The following is a 21,631-nucleotide window of genomic DNA, read 5'->3' as shown; positions in this document are numbered from 1 at the left end:
GAGCAGGGTAGTTGGGAGTCAGGACTCCTTGTTTCTGTTCCTGGTAGGCCAATCAAGAGAAATTGGGGCTCCAATACATCATGCTCACTGGGGCCCCACACTCTCCCATTTCACCCATTACAGATGTTGGGGGGGCAGTACAGTTGTCCCCCGCTTTCCACTGCTATTATCAGCCCTGGCTCTGGGAGGGGAGTGTTCAGACAAAGCGGGCTGGGAGTCAAGACTCCTGGGTTCTATTCCCAGCTCTGGGCAGACAGTGGTGTGTCTAGGGCAGGGGTGGGCAAACTATGCCACGGGGGCCAGATCCACCCCATGAGGTATTTTAAGCCCGATCACAAGCTCCCGCTGGGGAGCAGGGTCTGGGGCTTGCCTCGTTCCAGCCAGGGTGCAGGGTCAGGACAGCACCATGCAGCTCCTGGAAGCTGTGCATGGCCCCACTCCGGCTCCTATGCACTCCAATGGGAGCTTCAGGGATGGGGCAGCATGCAGAGCCACCTGGCTGCGCCTCCACATAGGAGCCGGAGAAGGGACATGCTGCTGCTTCCGGGAGCCACTTGAGGTAAGCACAGCCTGGAGCCTGCACCCCTGAGCCTCTCCCCACACCCAAACCCCCTGTCCCAGCCCTGATCCCCCTCCCCTTCTCCAAACCCCTCAATCCCAGCCTGGAGCACCCTCCTGCACCTGAAACCTCTCATCCCCAGCCCCACCCCAGAGGCTGCACCTCCAACCAGAGCCCTCACTCCCTCCCACACCCCAACCCCAATTTATTGAGCATTCATGGTCTGCCATACAATTTCTATTCCCCGATGTGGCTCTCAGACCAAAAAGTTTGCCCACCCCCTGGTCCAGTGGTTAGAGCCAGAGTGTGGGGAATCAAGACCCCTGGAGGGGACGTCTGCACAGCAGCTGGGAGTGTCTATTCAGGCAGCAACTCCATACTGCAGCCTGTGCGGCAGCATCCACACTGCTATGTCCAGTGCGCTGCCTCGAGAACAGCCAACGCGTCTACCTGGGGTCACTTGGTGTCCTTCACTGAAGGTCTCACTTTGGTGGGAACGCAGGCCAACCTTCAGCAGGTGCCTAGTACCAGCCTCTCCAAGCAGGGCACGCTGGAAACACCACAGATAGGAGCTGGGTGCGCCAGCTGAGACGGGCCAATGGAATCTACTCAGGGCTGCAGAGGGATAATAGTACCTAATCATTGGACCCCACCCCTGCCCAGAGCTGGGAATGGAGCCCAGCCCCAGCCTCCCCCACTCTAACCACTGGATTCCACTCCCCCCCTTCAAGTTGGACGAGAACACCTGAGTCTCTGCCCCTCTCCTTTGCCCTCTCCATGTACTGTCCCCCCGTTCTGTCTATATGCCTATAACTAGCTCACCCGGCCACAGCAGGCAGGGCCCAGCACAGCCTATAATTATCTGGAAATAGTCATTTCCTGAGGTGCCCACAGGTCCTGCGCCGGGACTGGCAAGGATATTTAAAGAGCCAGTGCACCCATTCCAGTGGAGACAGTGGGGTGTGTGTGTGTCAGAGACCAAATCTGCATATGAAGCCTGGGAGAGCCCAGGGGAAATGCAGGGAGTGGGGTGGGGCCTCAGTTTGGGGCATTTCCCAAGTTGTTGGTGCTGAACCTAGAGCCCCTGTGTGGCACCAGGGGTCGTTGTGCTGCAGGGAACACAGTAGGGGCTCTGTGGGGGATGAGTTCCTCTCAGGGTACGTCTACACTACAGGATAAATTCGAATTAGCTTAAACCGATTTTATAGAACAGATATTATAAAGTCGATTGTGCGCGTCCGCACTAGGCACATTAATTCGGTGGTGTGCGTCCGTGGTCCAAGGCTAGCGTCGATTTCTGGAGCGGTGCACTGTGGGTAGCTACTGTAAAAGAATGAGGCCAATAACGTCGATTTGCGTCCACACTAACCCTAAATCGATATAGTAATATCGATTTTAGCGTTACTCCTCTCGTTTTGTAGGAGTACAGAAATCGATTTAAAGAGCCCTTTAAATCGATATAAAGAGCAGTGTAGTGTGGATGGGTGCAGCGTTAAATCGATTTAACGCTGTTAAAATCAGTTTAACAGCGTAGTGTGGACCAGGCCTTAGTGCCAGCTGCAATGCCCCGTGTGGCACTAGGGGGCGCTGTGCCACAAATGCTGTAGTTTGGATTGACTCTTCAATGTTGGTGCCCCAGAGATGGCTGCATCTCAGCACCAGCCGAGGAATCCTACATTCCTCTGCACCCCACACTAGAGGTGGCTGCATTTCAGCACCAGGTGAGGTTTCCCTGTATAAATTCCTCTGTGCCCCACCCCAGAGGTGGCTGCATCTCAGTGCCTGAGCATCCACAAGCTGTACAGACTTGGGTCCTCTGATATAGAAGGAGCTAGTGAGAATCCAGTTTTTCTTAACACAGGTCATGAATTGGTGGAGGCAGCTGGACTGCGGGTGTTGGCCTTCCAGGTGGGGGGGTCCCAATGCTGAGTGTGGAGTCCTCACGGATGGTTCTGGTCCCCAACTCCTGTGCTTCGCCCCCTATTCACTCCCCCCTTCGCTCCAGAACATCTTGCCCCAGGAATCCCCCAACAGTGTGAGGGAAGGGGGACTGGCGTTTATGGGGTGGCTGAGAGGTGCATTATTGGGGTACCCATGGGAGGTGCTAGAACTTAGTTTATAAGCACAGTCCTGGTTCAGCCCCTCCTCCCTGGGCACCCGAGCTGGAGGCTGTGCTCTTCCCTTCAGCAGAGGTGCCCTGGGCCCTAGGGGCAGCAAGGAGGATGAGATTCCCCCCCTTCCACACATCTCTGGCTGACTAGTGGTGGCTAGAAGCAGAGTCATGAGCCCAAAGGCAGTGTGGGGCCACTTGAGCTTCAAACCAATCCAGCTACCGAAGCCCCCTCAGGAGCCCCCAGGGCCAGGATTCCTGGAGCTACTGGCTAGTCCCTTCCTGTAAGAAGCCTCTTGTCTCCCCTCCATCCACTCTACCAACTGAGAGGGCAGGGAGACCCCTCCCAGTTCACACACAGGTGGGAGAGGGCTGTGGCTGGCAGAGGTCACCCTGGGCACTGGCTGAGAGGGAAGACAATGCTGGGAAGGTAAGAAGGGGGATCAGAGTCCAGGGGAAGGAGCAATGTATGGTAAGATAGAGGGGGTGGATGGGGATAGGTAGATAGCACAACGGGGGTGGATGGAGATAGACAGGGTGTATGGGGTTGGCTGGGTGTCCAGGGTGCTCTCCATATGTTCCAGAGACTTTGAGATTCATGGCTCCCTGTCGCCCACGCGTCACCCTCATTCCAGCAGCACAGAGTCAGCCCGGCCCTTGTTGAGGATCTGGCTGGTCACAGTGTAATCCAGGAGTTGGCAGCCTTTCAGAAGTGCTGTGCCGAGTCTTCATTTATTCACTCAGATTTAAGGTTTCGCGTGCCAGTGATACATGTTAACATTTTGGGAAGGTCTCTTTCTATAAGTCTATAATATATAACTAAACTATTGTTGTCTGCAAAGTAAATAAGGTTTTAAAAATGTTTAAGAAGCTTCATTTACAATTAAATTAAAATGCAGAGCTCTCCGGACCGGTAGCAGGACCCGAGCAGTGTGAGTGCCGCTGAAAATCAGCTCGCAGGCCACCTTCAGCACACGAGCCATTGGTTGCCTACCCCCGTGGAATCCAACAGAGGACACTGTTGGGAACCCCCACTAGGGGGCGCAGCACGCACGTGGTCACAGGCCTTCTCCCAGCCGCAGGAGCTCAGGAGGGGTCAAAGCACCCAGGGTCCTGGTTTGCCTGGGACAAGTCTAGTTGTTCACCCGATGTCCCAGCACCCCCCCCACGCTCCCCCTGGGAACTCCACATCCTGGTCTGCCATTTCCGCAAGCAAACTAGAACGTCACCGGCCCCAGTCATTCAAAGATCATGAGTAAGGCTAAGATTTTGTCACTGATATTTTTAGTAAAAGTCACGGACAATAAAGTAAAATTCATGAAAGCCCGTGACCTGTCCTTGACTTTTACTAACAATATCCATGACAAAATGGGAAGCTAGGCATCTGCAGGGGCCCGCTCAGAGCTCCAGGGGCCCCCATCACCAGCAGCAGCTTGGAGCTCCAGGGTCCGCCTGCCATGGCCCAGAGCTCCGGGGTCCCCCATCTGGCTACCATGGGCAACTGGGGGGACCCTGAAGCTCCTGGCCGCCGCAGACTGAAGTCACGGAGGTCCCTGAAAGTCACAGATTCCTTGACTTCTGCAGCCGCCATGAAAAAATCATAGCCTTAATCATGAATCACAAGATCAGCTTGAAAAATCATGGGATCGGCTTCAGAAATCACTAGATTTTTTAAAATTCAGTTTCAGTTCAACTTCGGGGGGGGGGGGGTTGCTGTCAGGGGTGGGTAGGGTGGGGTCCCTGACTCTTTAAGGATTTTGTCAGACCACTGTAGGCCTGCTGAATTGAATTAAGGGCAGGAGCTACTTCCCACAAGGGCTAGAAGCTGGCTTTTTTTCAATGGAAGCTGAGAGATTCTCCCTTAATCCTGGCACTCCAGGACTTGATTCACATGTTGCGTGATTTGTGATAAAACCCCTATGGTTGGCAACACTGAAAATACTTGGATTTTAAAAGGAAAAGCAATAAAATCGAGCCTAGTTTAAAAAAGGTCAAACGTTTGCATTTAAAACCTGCACATTCCAAACCAAGCTTCGTTCTGTTGGTTTCAGAATGAACAGTTTTCATTTTGTCAGAAGTGTTTGCAAAAATCAGTTTGTGCCCCCTCCCAGAGCTGTGGATAGAGCTAGGAGTCCTGACTCCCAGCCCGCACTGCTCTAAATACTAGACCCCACTCTCCACACAGAGCTGGGACTAGAACCCAGGAGTCCTAAATTCCAGGTCCTCCTCCTTGCTCTAACAACTAGACACTGCTCCCTTCACAAAGGCAGGAATAGACTCCAGGAGTCCTGTCTCCCAGTTTTCCCCTGTTCTAACCACTAGGCCCCACTCCCTTCCCAAAACTAGGGTCCAGTTGCAGGCTCTGGTCTATAGATGCTGTGCAGGGCAGGGGGCTGTGCCCAATTCTGGGTGTGGGTCAGCAGCACCCCCTGTCTATCCTGCACTGTCTATGTGCTTCAATGCCACTCACAGCACCGCAGCGCCCCGGTGCCAGATTGATAGCGACACCTTCGTTCATTTCCTCACTGCAATTCCATGGGAGGGGAAGTCAGAAAATAGGGAAAAGGTCAAAATGTTCATGTTCGGGCTTGGTTGGGGGGAAAAGAAACAGTTTAACCCAAAAAAAGACAATTTTTATGAGCGGTTTCTATCGAAAAAAGGCCATTTTACTGTAGCAGCATTTCACTGATACCATTCCTGAGAACTCGGGTACAAACTGCTGGAGTCAAGCTGTCTTGCCCAGTGTTTGCAAGCACAGCCCAGCAGTGTTCAGCCTGAGGGGCAGCATCCGGACTGGAGGCGATCTGGACAGGCACCAGCACCGGCAGCTTTATGATTATCATGATTTATTGGGTGTATTACAGTAGTGCCTTGGCCCAGTCATAGCCAAGGCCCCCGGAGTGCTAGGTGCTGTACAAACAGCCAGGCCCTGCCCAAAGAGCTGACAATCTGGGTATAAGATAAGAGACACCATGTGCAGACAGATGCGGGAGCATAAGGAGACAGTCACCAGAGCTGACCCTTTGCAGGATGAATCTGAACTCAGGGTTTCATGATCGGCTCATTCAGACACTAGGGACTGGCTGAAATCTTCCCCCCTTGGAAATTTGTCCACCCTAAATCCCAGCTACTAAAGGGCATTTTAATCTAGCAGAAAAAGGTAAAACACGAGCCTATGACTGAAAGCTGAAGCCAGCCCATTCCTAACTGAAAATAAGGCACAAATGTATGATAGTGTGGGCGAGTGACCATTGGCTCTAATGCCCAAGGGACAGGTGGATTCGCCATCCGCAAATCCAGACTGGCTGCCTTTCTGGAAGGCGCGGTAGGTGAAGACAAGTTACCGGGCTCAGTACGGGGGAGCTGGCCTGGGTGATGTACTCTGGCCTGCAGGGGTGGCTCCAGACCCTAGCACGCCAAGCGCATGCTTGGGGCGGCATGCTGCAGGGGGCACTCTACTGGTCGCTGGGAGGGTGGCAGGCGGCTCCGGTGGACCTCCCGCAGGCATGCCTGCGGAGGGTCCGCTGGTCCCGTGCGACTTCGGTGGAGCCGCGGGACCAGCAGACCCTCCGCAGGCACGCCTGCGGCAGGTCCACCGGAGCTGTGGGACCGGCGACCGGCATAGCACCCCCCGCGGCATGCCGCCCTGCTTGGGGCGGCGAAATGTCTAGAGCCGCCCCTGCTGGCCTGGGTTGTGCAGGAGGGCAGATGATCCAATGGCCCACGCAGACCTTGAAATCTGTAAATCTATAAGACCGACTTTGAGGCAGCAGCTGGGAGCAGCGACACTTGCACACAGTGAGTGGAGGTGTGTCTGGGGGGAGGGGGTCTTGTCTTTTGTATGAATATTTCAGACCCCCTAAAAAAATGTCTCAGCAGAGTCCCTCTTTTGGATGTTGAAAATCACATAGGGATATCTCACCCCTTCCACTGAAATGCAGCCAGTTCTGGGGTGATTAAAGCTGCATCATGCATGGATTCTCAGCCCCTACTGATCCCCCAACCCACTCCCTGCAGCACAGTGCCCCTTAGTATAGCACTGGGACAGTGGGGCCAGCAGTGATGGCAAGGAGAGAGCGCCCCCTACTGAGCACCCTCCCCCCAGGAGCACCCAGTCTCTCATCCAAGCACTAACCTGGTCCTGCCTAGCTTAGCTGAAGTACTCAGGGAAGCGCATGAGAGGCCAGCAGGAAGCCCTGACAACTGGGGAGGAGCCAGCCCTGGACCCCAGAGCCCCCTGCAAACCCTGCCTGGACCCTCCTGATAGCCAGAGCCCTGAGGGCATTATCTTTCCAAGGGCTCTCGGTAGTTGTAACCCAGTATTACCCACTGGTGGGGTCCATATCTAATAACACCCTGTCATGGAGTCACCGGGCGATGCTCTGGAACTGCTCCCCACCAAGCCAGGCAGGACTTTGGGGAGCCTCCTCTCCCTTGGAGCAGACTTGTTCAGGGCAAGAAGCTCACACGGCTTCACCTCCTGGGTCTCTTCTTGGAGCATTCAGCATCCTCTGCCCCTCCGTGCGCTTCCCACAGCGAGTCCGCCCCAGCGGGGTCCTGGGGAAGCCACAGGGTCCTGCACCCCCACTTTGCAGTCAGACGTGACTCTCAGCCAGCCAGTAAAACAGAGGTTTATTCAATGACAGGAACAGGGTCTAAAACAGAGCTTGTAGATACAGTGAACCGGACCCCTCAGCCGGGTCCATTCTGGGGGGCAGTGAGCCAGACCCCCCACGTCTGCACTTCACTCCTTGACCCCAGCCAGCTCCAGACTAACAACCCCCTCCAGCCCCTCCTCCTCTGCTCAGTTCCTTTCCTGGGCCACAAGGTCACCTGATCTCTTTGTCTCCAACACTTTCAGTTGGCACCTTTGCAGAGGAGGGGCCCAGGCCATCAGCGGCTAGGAGACAAAGTTTCAGGCATTTAGGTGCACTGGCCCTTTGCTCTGCCAGATACTTAAGAACTGCCATGGGGACACTGAGGCACCAAGACAGTATTCAGAGAAAACATTAAGAACATTCCTAGTTCATCACACACCCTAGCCCTAATTTCTTTGGATTGCTGAACAATCAATCTGGACCATCATGGATCCGGGAGGGCCAAGAGACAGAAGTCAGGGAATGGGATGTGGGGCCTTGCCCCTATAGGGGCAGGGGCTGTCTGGCTTGGGGAATGGGACATGGGGCATTTCCCCTCTAGGGGGCGCTGGGTCTTAATCTAGTTCTCATCAGGGCAGGGGCATGTTCAGAGGCAGAGAACAGGGGTCAGGGAGAGAGCGTGCCTGGCTGCTATCTGGGCTATACTGCGGGGAGGGGAGCTCCAGGCTGGGGGGTTGTTAAGGGCATGAATTCTTCCAGCAAGGCCCCCTCTGGGCACTAAATCCCCTGGGGAGGGGAGTGCATGCTGAGCAGGGTAGGGGCCCCTACCCTCTAATCAATGGGACTAAATTGGCCTGACCAACTGAGCAAAGGACCAGGCCCCAGGGATCATGACCTTCCTGGCCAGGGCACCTGGAGATGGAGCCCCTGGGTCTGTGCCCCTCACCCACCTGGCCAGGGGTGGCCCTATAGCATGGTGCCTGCTCTGTCTGCCCTTCCCCTCCTCTGGGCCTGAGCTACTCCTAAGGCTGGTTCCCTTACACTCTGCTCCCAGTGGGAGCAGCTAGGAGGTGGGGCCCAAGGGGCAGGTGGGGAGGACATGTCATCCCCCACCCCACTCAGGCACAGGGAGCTAGTGGGGGTGGCCACCAAAACTGTCCCATAGCCCTCTCCCATCCCATACTGGGGTGGTTTCCCCTCTCCTTCCTCCCCCTAGCCCCCCTGCCCCATACCAAGAGGGGCTGTACCTCCTTCTCTTCCTCCTTGCCCCATACTGTGAGGAGCTGTCCCTCCCCATCCCAGGCTCCCAACAGCCCCACTGAGAAGGGCTCTCTCTCTATCTCTCTGCCCCACAGCCTCTTCTGCCCTATACTGTGAGGAGGGGGCTTCCTTTCTCTGGCCAAGGGATGGACTTTCCAAGAGGCAGCATTGGCTAGTGGGTTAGAGCTGGGGCTGGGGGCTGGGTTCTCTCCCCCCTCTGGGTGGGGAGTGGGGTCTAGACAGGTAGATCCAGGATTGGGGGAGTCAGGACTCCTGGGTTCTGCCCCTCCTGGGGGGCTGCTGTGTCCCAGGCAGACTCTCCCTGCTGCTATTAATAGGCGCTGTGTTTGTCAGGGCTGTTAATGCAGGTGGGATCGGGTGTCGGGCCAGGGATGTAATCGGAGCCGGTAATGGGATCTCAGCACACCCCATTTATCCATTTGTAGGAAACCCCTAAACACAAATACTGCAGGGGCTTTTTTTATCATGGGGGTGGGAGTTGGAACACTAGGAGCATGCAGGGGACTGCCCCCCAAACTCTGCTGGTGCCCCTCAATCCTGAACTGCAGCTGCCTGCTGTCCAAGCCCTGTGCTCCCCAAGCCAGCTCTGCTTGTGCCCCTCTCTCCTGACCCACAACCCCTGCTATTCCAGCCCTGTGCCCCCCAAGCCAGCTCTGCTGGTGCCCCTCACTCCTGACCCGCAACCCCTGCTATTCCAGCCCTGGGCCCCCCAAGCCAGCTCTGCTGGTGCCCCTCAATCCTGACCCGCAACCCCTGCTATTCCAGCCCTGTGCCCCCCAAGCCAGCTCTGCTCATGCCCCTCACTCCTGACCCACAACCCCTGCTATTCCAGCCCTGTGCCCCCCAAGCCAGCTCTGCTCGTGCCCCTCACTCCTGACCCGCAACCCCTGCTGTTCCAGCCCTGTGCCCCCCAAGCCAGCTCTGCTCGTGCCCCTCACTCCTGACCCGCAACCCCTGCTGTTCCAGCCCTGTGCCCCCCAAGCCAGCTCTGCTCGTGCCCCTCACTCCTGACCCGCAGCCCCCTGCTAACCCTCATGGGGGGGGCGCTGCTTACGCACCCCGTGGCAGAGGTGTGGAGGGGGGAGCGGGGAGCACACAGGACTCTTTGTCCAGCCAGGGCTAGAGGAAGCTGCCTGAAGCTTCCACAAACATCCCTGGAATCCCTGCTGGGCCAGGCCACTCCAGCTGCTGGGGGTGGGGGTGGGTGTCGCTTCCCTTCTCCTGGGCAGAATCCAGGGGGAGCCATCACAGGACTAAACCCGGAAGGTTTAGGACCCTTGGCTTCCCTCCAATCTGCATCCAAATGGCAGGAGGGCGGGGCCCAGGGTCCAGATCCCAGGTTCACAGCTGTCTCCATCTGCAGGGGAGAAGGGAGAGCAGCCCCACCCCCCTGCCCTTTGTGGCTGAACCACCCCCCTCATTTTGGGGGACTCAGTCAGCCAGAGCCAGAGCCAGACTCTCTAAGGTTAGCTACACTGAGAGAGGCTGGGACTTGAACCCCGGAATTCTGACTCCCAGCCCCTACCCCACCATCCTAACCACTAGGCCCTACTCCCTGTCCTAAACTGGGAACAGAACCCAGGAGTCAGGGACTCCTCATCCCCCTGCTCTAACCTGCTAGACCTCCGAAGAGCTTGGGAATGCTGGGGACTTACAAAGCCCCCGAATAGCTGTGGGGCTATTTTCATCTCCCCCCATCACCCCCAACCCCTGGCGCTGTGGCCTGGAGCCCCTCCCCACAGTGGGAGCATTTATGGGCTGGCTCCCTCCCTCTTCAGCCAGATGGGGTCCCTGGTGCCAGTGTCTCTGCACCAGCCCCCAGCAGGGTCCCCCACTCCACAAGGGCTGCCCACCGCTCAGCTCCCCCACAGGGTGTGTGGGGAGGGGGTTAGCTCAGGTGGTTTCAGGGCAGTCAAGTCCCTGGAGGCCGGCGGGGGGGGGAGGGGCAGGCAGTGTGCACACTGGGGCAGGGGGGATGGTTCAGCAGCCTGAGCTGCAGGTTTAACATGCCCAGACTAGCTAGAACCAGCAGCGCCCTCCCATCACATGCCACCAGCTGTGCCCAGCTCATCCTGTGGCATTGTCACGCCGGATTCCCTGGCCAGCTCTGACCCGACCCACCAGGACAGGTTCCAGGGAAGCTGGCGGGTAATTCCAGGACAGCCCTGCCCTTAGCTCAGGGGGGAGGGGAGGGATTAAGCTCCAGTGGTTCCCATCAGTCTGGGTTCGCACAGAAGGAGGCTGCGCAGGGCCCCCAGAGGGTCCTACCCAAGTTCCCAGGGAGTCCCATGGGGCTGGACTGCTCTCTGGTACCAGCATGGACCCATGGACCCAGGCAGCTCTGTATCTGCCCCTCCTTGCCCCCACCTAGATTGGACCCACATGCTCATCTAGCTCGGTCCCGCTCCCTGCCCCCCGCCTTGCCTCATCAGCTCCTGTGGGTCATTCACCCCATGGGTGAGATACAACCTCCTCCCCACCCTTCGCTGAGATACAGGCACAGTTGGAGAGGGGCCCAACCTCCAAGTCCCTCTGGATGCTCCCAGGACAGGAGTGCGGCTGCATGGGCCCATGGGTCTGATCAAGGTGCAGGGGGGAATAACGGATTCCTCCCTCCAGGAGTCACCCATGGGAGTGGCGCCCAGAGGCAGGTTCCTTTCCATTGGCTGCCATCCAGCCTGGAGGCATTTGGCTCCATCCGAGTTCCCAGGAAACCCTGATCACCCAGCCCCCATTCAAATGTGGAAATTAACATCACAGCCCTCCCCCCCCACAATTCCATCCCCACCCACAGACACGGCCTTCTGCTGGCACTCCCCACCTTGCTGTACACCTTCCCCTTCCCCCACTCCATTCTGTCTCCTCTCCCCTGGGCAGACCTCCCCCACACGATGTCATATGTGCTGGGGCCCACTGGGAGACATCTTCCCCCCAACCCCAACTCCTGGAGCTGTGGGTGCAGAGATGTGCAGAGGGTTGGGGGAGAGAAGGGGTGGGGGTGCCCAGAGGGGGTGGGGGAGCCCCACATGGTGCTGGGGCCTGGAAAGATACCAAGGATATTTCTCATTCCCAGTGCGCAATATTCCCTTGTCAGGCCCTCCCCCCCCCCCTTCCCTCCGTTTGGGGTTGTGACTTTTTTCACTCTGGTCCTGCTTTTCCCTCCTGGGGGTGTGGGGAGCCGTGTCCAGGGACTGGATTCGTGGGGGCGAGGGAGAGGGCTCAGTCACAGTGCACAGGGGGTGCCTGTTAGGGGTCTTCAGCTCCAGGGAGCAGAGTATGGGGCAGAGCCTGGCTCTCCAGCTGCTTAGATCTCCCAAGAGCGGGGAGCTCACGCCCCTGGTGCTCTCCTCCCCCACATCTGATTCTCCCAGAGGCCCAGCGTTTTTAGATTTTCAGGGGTGGGGATTGGAAGTCAGGACTCCTGGGTTCTATCCCTGGTTGTGGCAATGCTGCCCGTCCGGAGCCCCTGTGGAGGGCTGAGCGGGGCAGGGGGGGAGTTAATTCTGTCCTATCCAGGGCACTGCTCTGTTCCCCCCTCTGGCAGTGCTCCTCCCCCACCTCCCCACCCTAGGATGGGACGGCTCAGGATTCAGGGCCTGGGTAGGGGATGCCCTTGAGTTCAGTGGGTTCCCCCGAGGGACAGATCTGACAGGTGGGGGGAGGGGCAAAGGATAGCATCACCCTGTTGCCCCAGGCAAAATCAATCCCAGTGCTGCTTCACCCCCTGCCCTCTGGGTGAGCACATCATCTGGTAATGGAAGGCGTGAGACAATGAGTCCAGCCCAGACCCACTCCCAATGGGGGGCGGGCATTGCCTCTGGGGGAGCGGTGGGGGGAAGGGTGCTGGTCCCAGGCCAGAAGCACAGGGTCAAGATTCCTTTCACCGCTGCCCCCCATCTCCTTCCCTCCACCCTTCAGCCATCCACCTCCCTTCCCCTGTCTGACTCATTCCCTCATCTCCATCTCTCTTCCGCTCCCCCCACTCGTTCCCTTCCCCTGGCCTCAGTCCATGGGCCTGAGTCCACCAGATCCCTGCCGAGGGTATAGGGCACAGAGGGGTGTGGCTGGTGGGTGTGGGGTCAGATGGTTTGTGGGTGAGAGGAGAGTCAGACTCCTGGGTTCTATTCCCAGCTCTGGGGAGGAGAGTGGGGTCTAATGGGTCAGGGAAGGGGCTGGAAGCCAGCACTCGGGGAGGGGGGAGCAGAATTCTGTCCATATGTCTGTCCTATCCAGGGCACTGCTTTGACCCCCGCCCCCTCTGGCCATGCAGCCACCCCACAGCCCAGGGAGGGAAGGGCTCAGGGATTCAGGGCCTGGGTATGGGGATGCCATTGAGTTCAGTGGGATCCCCCTAGGGACAGATCTGACTGGGGAGAGGATTGAGAAGTGGGGGGGCGGAGAGAGGGGCTCCAGCTCGGAGGCGAGTGGGCTCTAGTGGTTACAGCAGAGGGCAGCTGATTCCCATTATCCTCACAGGAACAAGGAAATGGAACTGTGGAAAAATTGGAGCTGGGAGTTCATCCCACTATAAACCTCCTCTCTGTGCCTTCCACATCCCCTACTCCTCTGCCCTTCAACACCCCCAGGAACAATGTCTGAGCCCAGCACTCTCCCCAGTGTAGTGACTTCACCCATGGACCCAGGCCCTGCTCCCAGCACTCCTGGGCACAGCAGGGTTGGGTGGGGCAGACTGTGGGTGTGTTTCCACCACTTGGGGGCAGAGAGATGGCATAGACCCTTTGGGTGGGGGCATGTCTGGGGAATAGGGTGTGGCATGCCCCAGGGGTCAATCCTGGGGCCAGTTTTGTTCAACATCTTTATTAATGCTCTGGATGATGGGATGGATTTCACCCTCAGCAAGTTCGCAGATGACACTAAGCTGGGGGGAGAGGTAGATACACTGGAGGGTAGGGATAGGGTCGAGAGTGACCTAGACAAATTGGATGTTTGGGCCACAAGAAATCTGATGAGATTCAAAAAGGACAAGTGCAGAGTCCTGCTCTTAGGAAGGAAGAATCCCATGCACTGCTACAGGCTGGAGACCAACTGGCTAAGCAGCAGTTCTGCAGAAAAGGACCAGGGGATTACAGCGGACAAAAAGTGGATATGAGTCAGCAGTGTGCCCTTGTTGCCAAGGCCAACAGTATTTTGGGCTGTATTAGTAGGAACATTGCCAGCAGATCGAAGGAAGTGATCATTACCCTCTATTGGGCACTGATAAGGCCACACCTGGAGTATTGCGTCCAGTTTTGGTCCCCCTGTACAGAAGGGATGTGGACAAATTGGAGAGAGTCCAGCAGAGGGCAACGAAAATGATTAGGGGGCTGGGGCACAGGACTTAGGCTGCAGGAACTGGGGCTATTTAGTCTGCAGAAGAGAAGAGTGAGGGATTTGATAGCAGCCTTCAGCTATCTCAAGGGGGGTTCCAGAGAGGATGGAGCTCAGCTGTTCTCAGTGGTGGCAGATGACAGAACAAGGAGTAATGGTGTCAAGTTGCAGTGGAGGTGGTTTAGGTTGGATATTAGGAAAAACTTTTTCACTAGGAGGGTGGTGAAGCACTCGAATGGGTTACCTAGGGAGGTGGTGGAATCTCCATCCTTAGAGGTTTCTAGAGCCCGGCTTGACAAAGCCCTGGCTGGGGTGATTTAGTTGGGGTCGGTCCTGCTTTGAGCAGGGGGTTGGACTATGTGACCTCCTGAGGTCCCTTCCAACCCTATGTGCTGTGACTATTTTCAGCTGCTGCAAAGGCCCCAGAGGCAGCCGAGGGGACTAGGCCCAGAACAGGGGAGGCACAAAGCATAGAGCACCCACTGCCACAGCTCAGGTGCATGGATGAATCCAGGCTAAAAAGTCCAGGCCAGGATTTGCTAGTTACTTGCCCACATGAGACCTACATTGTGGGGCATGGCTGGAGGAGCCATTGATCAGCGGAGTCTGTGGGTCCCAAACTGCACCAACCTGTGAACCCTTTTCAGTAAAATGTCAAGTCTCGTGAACCCCCTCCTAAAAATGAATATTTCCAAGGATTTTCTCCTTTACCTGAGCATAAGTTATAAAAGCAGTGATCTTGGAAATATTACACTGGTTTTTATGACATGCTTATTACACACTATTTATTATTATTTATTTATCATCACAGTATTTTTATTACATTGTGAAAATGACACCACTCTTCCAAGATCTCACTTTCGCAGCTTGTATCCTTTGAATAAGCCTGTTATAAGACCAGGCTCCTATGTTTCGTCAAGGAGTGTCAGATGTGAAACAGCACAAAGGGATTAAAGAAGCCAACTCAAAGAGTTCCTCCTACACAAGCATTCAGGGTTTGAGCAGTCCGGGCAAACAGCGCACGTTACAACAAAGCTTAAACTCGTTCTTCTTAATAATTTTAAAAACAATACTAGCTGCCTATTTAATTTTAAAAACAGCAACAAATATCCACCTCCCTTTCTGTTACTTATAAGGAGTCTTGAAGTTTAAATCTCCTCAGTGTGATAGAGAAGCTGGCTTTGATCTGCTTAGCTCTTGGAAGTCCAGAGGCTCTGGGCTGCTGGCCCAAGCTGCCCGGGGTCCCTAGGAACAGTTCTGTCCACCATTAGGGAATTTTTTCCCGAAAACCCCCTATAACATTTTGTGAACCCCAGTTTGGGAACAACTGGGTTAGAATAAGGAGGAAACATGGACTGGAATTCTGCCCCCCTGGAACGGAGTCTTGGAGCAGCATCCCCCAGGAGGAGGGGAACCTGGGCTGGTTTTCTGTGCCTCTGGAATGGACTTTGGTGTGAGCTGTTCCTTTCCAGATGAGGCCCAGGCTCCGGACTCTGAGGTTCCCAGTAAGAGTCAGATTCTGGTGGGGCTGTTGGCTGGATCAGGGCACGGCTTGGGGATAACCTGAATCTCTGGGTTGATCCAGGAAAAAAAATAAGGGTGGTCTCCAAATGCAGAAGAAGGGGCAGTGGAGTGGCCTGCAGTGATGCCCTCTGACCCATGTGTGTCCTGCCAGGCCTGGGGGCAGGGCCCCCCATGAGCAGAAGAGCCGTATAACACCTGAGACAGAGAGAAAAGGGGGCATGCCTAGAGGAACTTAGGAAGAGGTCAGGATAGAGGGATAGATTTGTAGGTTTTATGGCGAGAAGCCATTTGATCACCTAGTCTGACCCACCCATGGTGGAGAATTCACCCAGTTCCTCTGTACTGAGCCCAGTAACTTGGCTTTGCCTAAAAGTTTCTTCCAGAAAGGCCTCCAGCCTGGACGTGAAGACGTCAAGAGATGGTGAATCCACCACTTCTTTTGTGAGTTTGTTCCAATAGTCGGGCAGGGCAACATCTGGGCCTCGTTTCCAGTTGGAATTTGTCTGGTGCCAGCTTCCAGCCATTGGGACTTGTTCTGCTTTTTCGCTGCTAGACTGAAGAGCCATTCGGTACCTGGGATTTTCTCCCTGTTAAGATACAGATACACTGCGATTAATTCGATAGAGGACTTTGTATAGAGGGACAGACAAATGGAGATAGAAGGATGGACAGATTGGTAGCAAAGGAGTTCAGAGGGAGGGATAAATAAATAGAAGTGTGGATGGATGGATGGCTAGAGGGGTGTGGATGGATGGCTAGACGGGTGTGGATCTAGGAATAGAGGGGAAGAGGCAGATGATTGATGGATAGGCAGTTAGAGGTATGGTAGAGGGCTTTAGATGTGGGATCTGCATGGCTGAGTAACTAGGTAGAGGGACTGGGACAGAGGGGTGGGGTGGGTAGAAAGGTAGGTAGAGGAGTATGGATGGATGGAGGGGTAGGTAGAGGGGTGAGGGATGGACAGAGGGGTAAGGGTGGATAGAGGGTTAGGTAGGGGTGTGTGGATGGATAGAGGGGCAGGTAGAGGGGTGATGGAAGGACAGAGGGGTGTGGGTGGATTGGGGGGTAGGTAGAGGGGTGTGGAGGGATGGAGGGATGGATAGAGGGGTGCATTCTCAGTGGTACCAGACGACAGAAAAAGGAGTAATGGTCTTAAGTTGCAGTGGGGGAGGTTTAGGTTGGATATTAGGAAACACTATTTCACTAGGAGGGTGGTGAAGCACTGGAATGGGTTACCTAGGGAGGTGGTGGAATCTCCTTCCTTAGAGGTTTTTAAGGCTAGGTTTGACAAAGCCCTGGCTGGGATGATTTAGTTGAGAATTGGTCCTGCTTTGAGCAGGGGGTTGGACTAGATGACCTCCTGAGGTCTCTTCCAACCCTGATATTCTATGATTCTATGGTAGAGGGGTGTGGAGGGATAGATGGATAGAGGGGTAGGGTGGCTAGAGAGGTAGGTAGAGGGATGGAGAGAGATGCACAGAGGGGTAGGTGGAGCAGTGTGGCAGGATGCACAGAGGAGTATGGCTGGATAGAGGGGTAGGTGGAGGGATGGATGCACAGAGGGGTATGGCTGGATAGAGGGGTAGGTAGAAGGGTGTGAAGTGATGCACAGAGGGGTGGGGTGGGTAGAGGAGTAGGTGGAGCAGTGTAGAAGGATGCACAGAGGAGTATGGCTGGATAGAGGGGTAGGTGGAGGGATGGATGCACAGAGGGGTATGGCTGGATAGAGGGGTAGGTAGAAGGGTGTGAAGTGATGCACAGAGGGGTGGGGTGGGTAGAGGAGTAGGTGGAGCATTGTAGAAGGATGCACAGAAGGGTGTGGAGGGATGGGTGGATAGAGGGGTAGGTAGAGGGGTGTGGGTGGATGCACAGAGGGGTGTGGGTGCATAGAGGGGTAGGTAGAGCGGTGTGGAGGGAGGGAGGGATGGACAGAGGGGCGTGGGTGCATAGAGGGGTGGTGGATGGATGTGGTCGGATGCACAGAAGGGTAGGGTGGGTGGAGGGGTGTGGCTGGATGCACAGAGGGGTGTGGAGAGATGCACAGAGGGGTGGGTAGAGGTGTGTGGCTGGATGCACAGAGGGGTGTGGGTGGATAGAGAGGAAGGTGGAGCAGTGTGGAGGGATGGATGGATGGATGGATAGAGGAGTGTAGCTGGATAGAGGGGTAGGTGGAGGGATGCACAGAGGGGTGGGGTGGGTAGACGGATAGGTGGAGCGGTGGGTGGATAGAGGGGTGTCGGTGGATGGATAGAGGTGTGTGGGTGCATAGAGGGGTAGGTGGAGGGGTGTGGAGGGATAGATGCACAGAGCGGTGTGGGTGGTTGGAGAGGTAGGTGGAGGGGTAGGTGGGTGCATAGAGGCCTAGGCAGAGAGAGGGGTTGCACTAGACACAGTGTGCATGGGGCACAGCCATTCAGGAGATCAGGACTGGGGAGTCATTTCCATCACCCAGGCTGGGTCACCCCTATGCAGGAGCACATCTGGAGCAGCCTGGCTCCCGCCAGCACATTCACTCATGGTGAGCAGGTCCTTCCTGGGCCCACCCGGCTGCAGGGTGAGTAATGCCAAGGGCCTCTTGCAAGCTGCCGGAAGGGCTGAGTCATAGACCCGGCAGCTTTGCTCATAGGTGCAGGAGGATACAGACCTGTGTTTGCACTCCCACCTCACCCCACCGCTCTGAGCCATCTGGGACAGAATAATTGTGTTGTGACCTCAACTGTCTCCTGAGCCAAGGGAGAGGATGCAGCTATACAGTCCGGGGAGGGGGACAGAAGCTCCCTGAGCTGCCCCCCTGACTGTACTTAGCCCCCTTGTCTCGCCCTGGCTAATGTGCAGGCCATGCAGAGGGTGGCCCAGGTGAGTTGTGTCTCCAATGTGTGTTACACCCAGGGAGGAGGAATGGGTCAGTGAAGGACATGCCAGCCAGCAGAGAGCTCAGGGCACAAGGGCCAGCACAAGGTCCTTTCTACTTGAGCCTTTCGGGCTAGGAACGCACAGTGGGCTGGAGAGGGACTCCAGTGCTTAGTGGGGATATCATAGAATATTACGGTTGGAAGAGGCCTCAGAAGGTCACATAATCCAATCCCCTGCTCAAAGCAGGACCAACCCCAACTAAATCATCCCAGTCAGGGCTTTGTCAAGCCGGGTGCAAGAAACCTCTAAGGATGGAGATTTCACTACCTCCCTAGAGAACCCATTCCAGTGCTTCACCACCCTCCCAGTGAAATAGTGTTTCCTAATATCCAGCCTAGACCTCCCCCATTGCAACTTGAGACCATTGCTTCTTGTTCTGTCATCTGCCACCACTGACAACAGCTGAGCTCCATCCCCCTTGGAACGCCACTTGAGGTAGTTGAAGGCTGCTATCAAATCCCCCTTCACTCTTCTCTTCTGCAGACTAATTAACCCCAGCTCCTGCAGCCTTGCCTCATAAATCATGTGCCCCATCCCCCTAATTATTTTCACTGCCCTCTGCTGGACTCTCTCCAGTTTGTCCACATCCCTGTAATGGGGGACTAAAACTGGACACAATAGTCCAGGTGTGGCCTCACCAGTGTTGAATAGAGGGGAATAATCACTTCCCTTGATCTGCTGGCAATACTCCTACTAATACAGCCCAATATGCTGTTGGCCTTCTTGGCAACAAGAGCACACAGCTGACTCATATCCAGCTTTTTATCTACTGTAATCCACATGCCCTTTTCTGCAAAACTGCTGCTTAGCCAGTAGGTCCCCAGCCTGTAGCAGTGCATGGGATTCTTCCTTCCTAAGTGCAGGACTCTGCACTTGTCCTTGTTGAACCTCATCAGATTTATTTTGGCCCAATCCTCCAATTTGTCTAGGTCACTCTCCACCCTATCCCTACCCTCCAGCGTATCTACCTCTCCCCGCAGCTTAGTGTGATCTGCAAATTTGCTGAGGGTGCAATTCATCCCATCATCCAGATCATTAATAAAGATGTTAAACAAACCAGACCCAGGACCAACCCCTGGGACACTCTGCCCTAAACAGCTGCCAGCTAGACACCAAGCTGTTGATCACTACCTGTTGAACCCGACAATCTAGCCAGCTTTCTATCCACCATATAGTCCATTCATCCAGCCCATACTTCTTTAACTTGCAGGCAAGAATACTGTGGGAGACTGTAGCAAAAGTTTTGCTAAAGTCAAGATATATCACAGCCACCGCTTTCCCCATATCCATAGAGCCAAGTATCTCATCATCAAAGACAATCAGGTTGGTCAGGCATGACTTGCCCTTGGTGAATCCATGTTGATTGTTCCTTATTGGGAATGTCTGTCTGAGTGATAACACCTGGGTTCATTCCCCAGCTCTGAGAGGGGAGTAGGGGCTAGTGGGTAAAACCAGGCAGCTGGGAGCCAGGACTCCTGCATTCTATGCCCAGCTCTGAGAGGGGAGTAGGGTTTAATGGGTAGAGCCAGGATTCTTGGGTTCTCTCCCTGGCTCAGGGAGGGGAGTGAGATCTCGGACTTTTGGGTCCAGGCTCCAGGGTCTGTCATTAAGAGCTGGGGACTTTGAGTTGCATTTGTACCAGCACACTTGTCCAATGGTGCCTAGGCCCAGAACTGCAGTTGGCAGCATGGTCTTCTGGGTAAAGCACTGCATTGTGGGATAGATTTGGGCAAGCCAGCTAGAACCAAATCAGCTGCTGCTACACTTACTGGGAGGCAACTCTTGTCACCTGCAGTGATACAGGCCAGGAACCTGTGGGCTATCGCTATTGTGGCTGGACCCAAAGGGCCACTCTGGCAGTGTAAAGAGGGTGCAATCCTCTCTCCTGCAGAGGGTCCTGCCTGGCTGGCATAAGGACTCTGCACTCACCCTGCTCCCAGCACAGGCATGGGGTGGATCAGAAGCATAGCCAGAGCACACTGACGTCTGCCCCTGGGGCTGCTGGGATATTAGCAATGTCTCCTCTTCCTCCCACTCAGTCAGGGTGAAAAACAGATCAAGGTGAAAACCCCGGCCAGACCCTGCTAACCAAAGAAGCTGCTGCAGGAAATAACAGGCAGGAATGTCGAGCTATAAATCATTCCACTGGCGGATCACAGCTCTGAAGCTGGCACAGGGGGAAATCCCTGCTGTGGGTTATTTCCCTCTCTGGATGCTCCCTTTATACACTAGGGACTTATCTAGCTGAGCGGAACAGAGAGTTATTTAGCTACCTTTGGAATAAGCTAGGCAGCAGCTGATTAATTCTCCTACCCTAGGAGTGGAGTAGGACTGGCCAACTCCCCCCCAAAAATTACTGGGCCAGACCCTCAGCTGGTGCAAATTAGTGTCATTCCACTGAATGGGGATTTGGCCCACTTCAATGGAGCAAGTGCCATTTACCCCATGTGGGATCTGGCCCTTTGTGTCTGGGCCCCTGAGTACAGAGCTAATCCCCACTAGATGATCCTTGGTGTACCTGCAGTAGGGATGAGTGTCCTCTCACTCACACCTGATGCAAATCAGGAGTCACTCTGCTGGGGTTTGTCAAGTGTTAATCTGAAGTGAGATGAGAATGGGGCCCCTTGATTTCACTGGAGCTGCTCCTGATTTGCAACCCAGTGAGGAAGTGGGAAGGCTTCTTCTCTCAGTTAGGCTGGTGTAAATCCTGAGTAACTCCCCTGACACTGATGGAGTTACTCCAGATCCACACCAGCGAAGCTGAGAGCCCTCTAACCCAGCAGGAGGAGAAACAGTCGCTTTTGAGTGGAGACTCACCTTTCCTTGCTCACCCTTGTGTGAGTCCACAGTAACCCCACTGGAGCAGATTCTCCTCTTGCACCAGTGTGTATCTGGAGTAACTCCCTGGATCCTGATTTCCCTTTCACTCACTCCAGTGTAAATCCAGAGTAACTCCAGGGGGCCTGATTCTCCTTAATATGGAGATACACCTATCTCATAGAACTGGAAGGGACCCCAAAAGGTCACTGAGTCCAGCCACCTGCCTTCACTAGCAGGACCAAGTACTGATTTTGCCCCAGCTTCTTGAGTGACCCCCTCAAGGGCCAAACTCACAACTCTGGGTTTAGCAGGCCAATGCTCAAACCACTGAGCTATCCCTTCCCCTCTGCCCTGGTGTAAATTGGGAATAAACTTATTGTTCCCAGTTCTGTCTGGTGGCTCCCAAACAACTCTTCTGGCTTCCAGATTTACACTCAGAGAGCTGAGCAGGGGTGCAGTTTCTGATTTCAGTGGGTGGGGGACAACTTTGAGTGGTGC

This window comes from Gopherus flavomarginatus, chromosome 16 (assembly GCF_025201925.1).
Source record: "Gopherus flavomarginatus isolate rGopFla2 chromosome 16, rGopFla2.mat.asm, whole genome shotgun sequence".
In the NCBI taxonomy this organism is placed as follows: domain Eukaryota; kingdom Metazoa; phylum Chordata; order Testudines; family Testudinidae; genus Gopherus; species Gopherus flavomarginatus.
The sequence above is the reverse complement of the archived record's forward strand: the minus strand, read 5'-3'. Positions refer to the sequence as shown.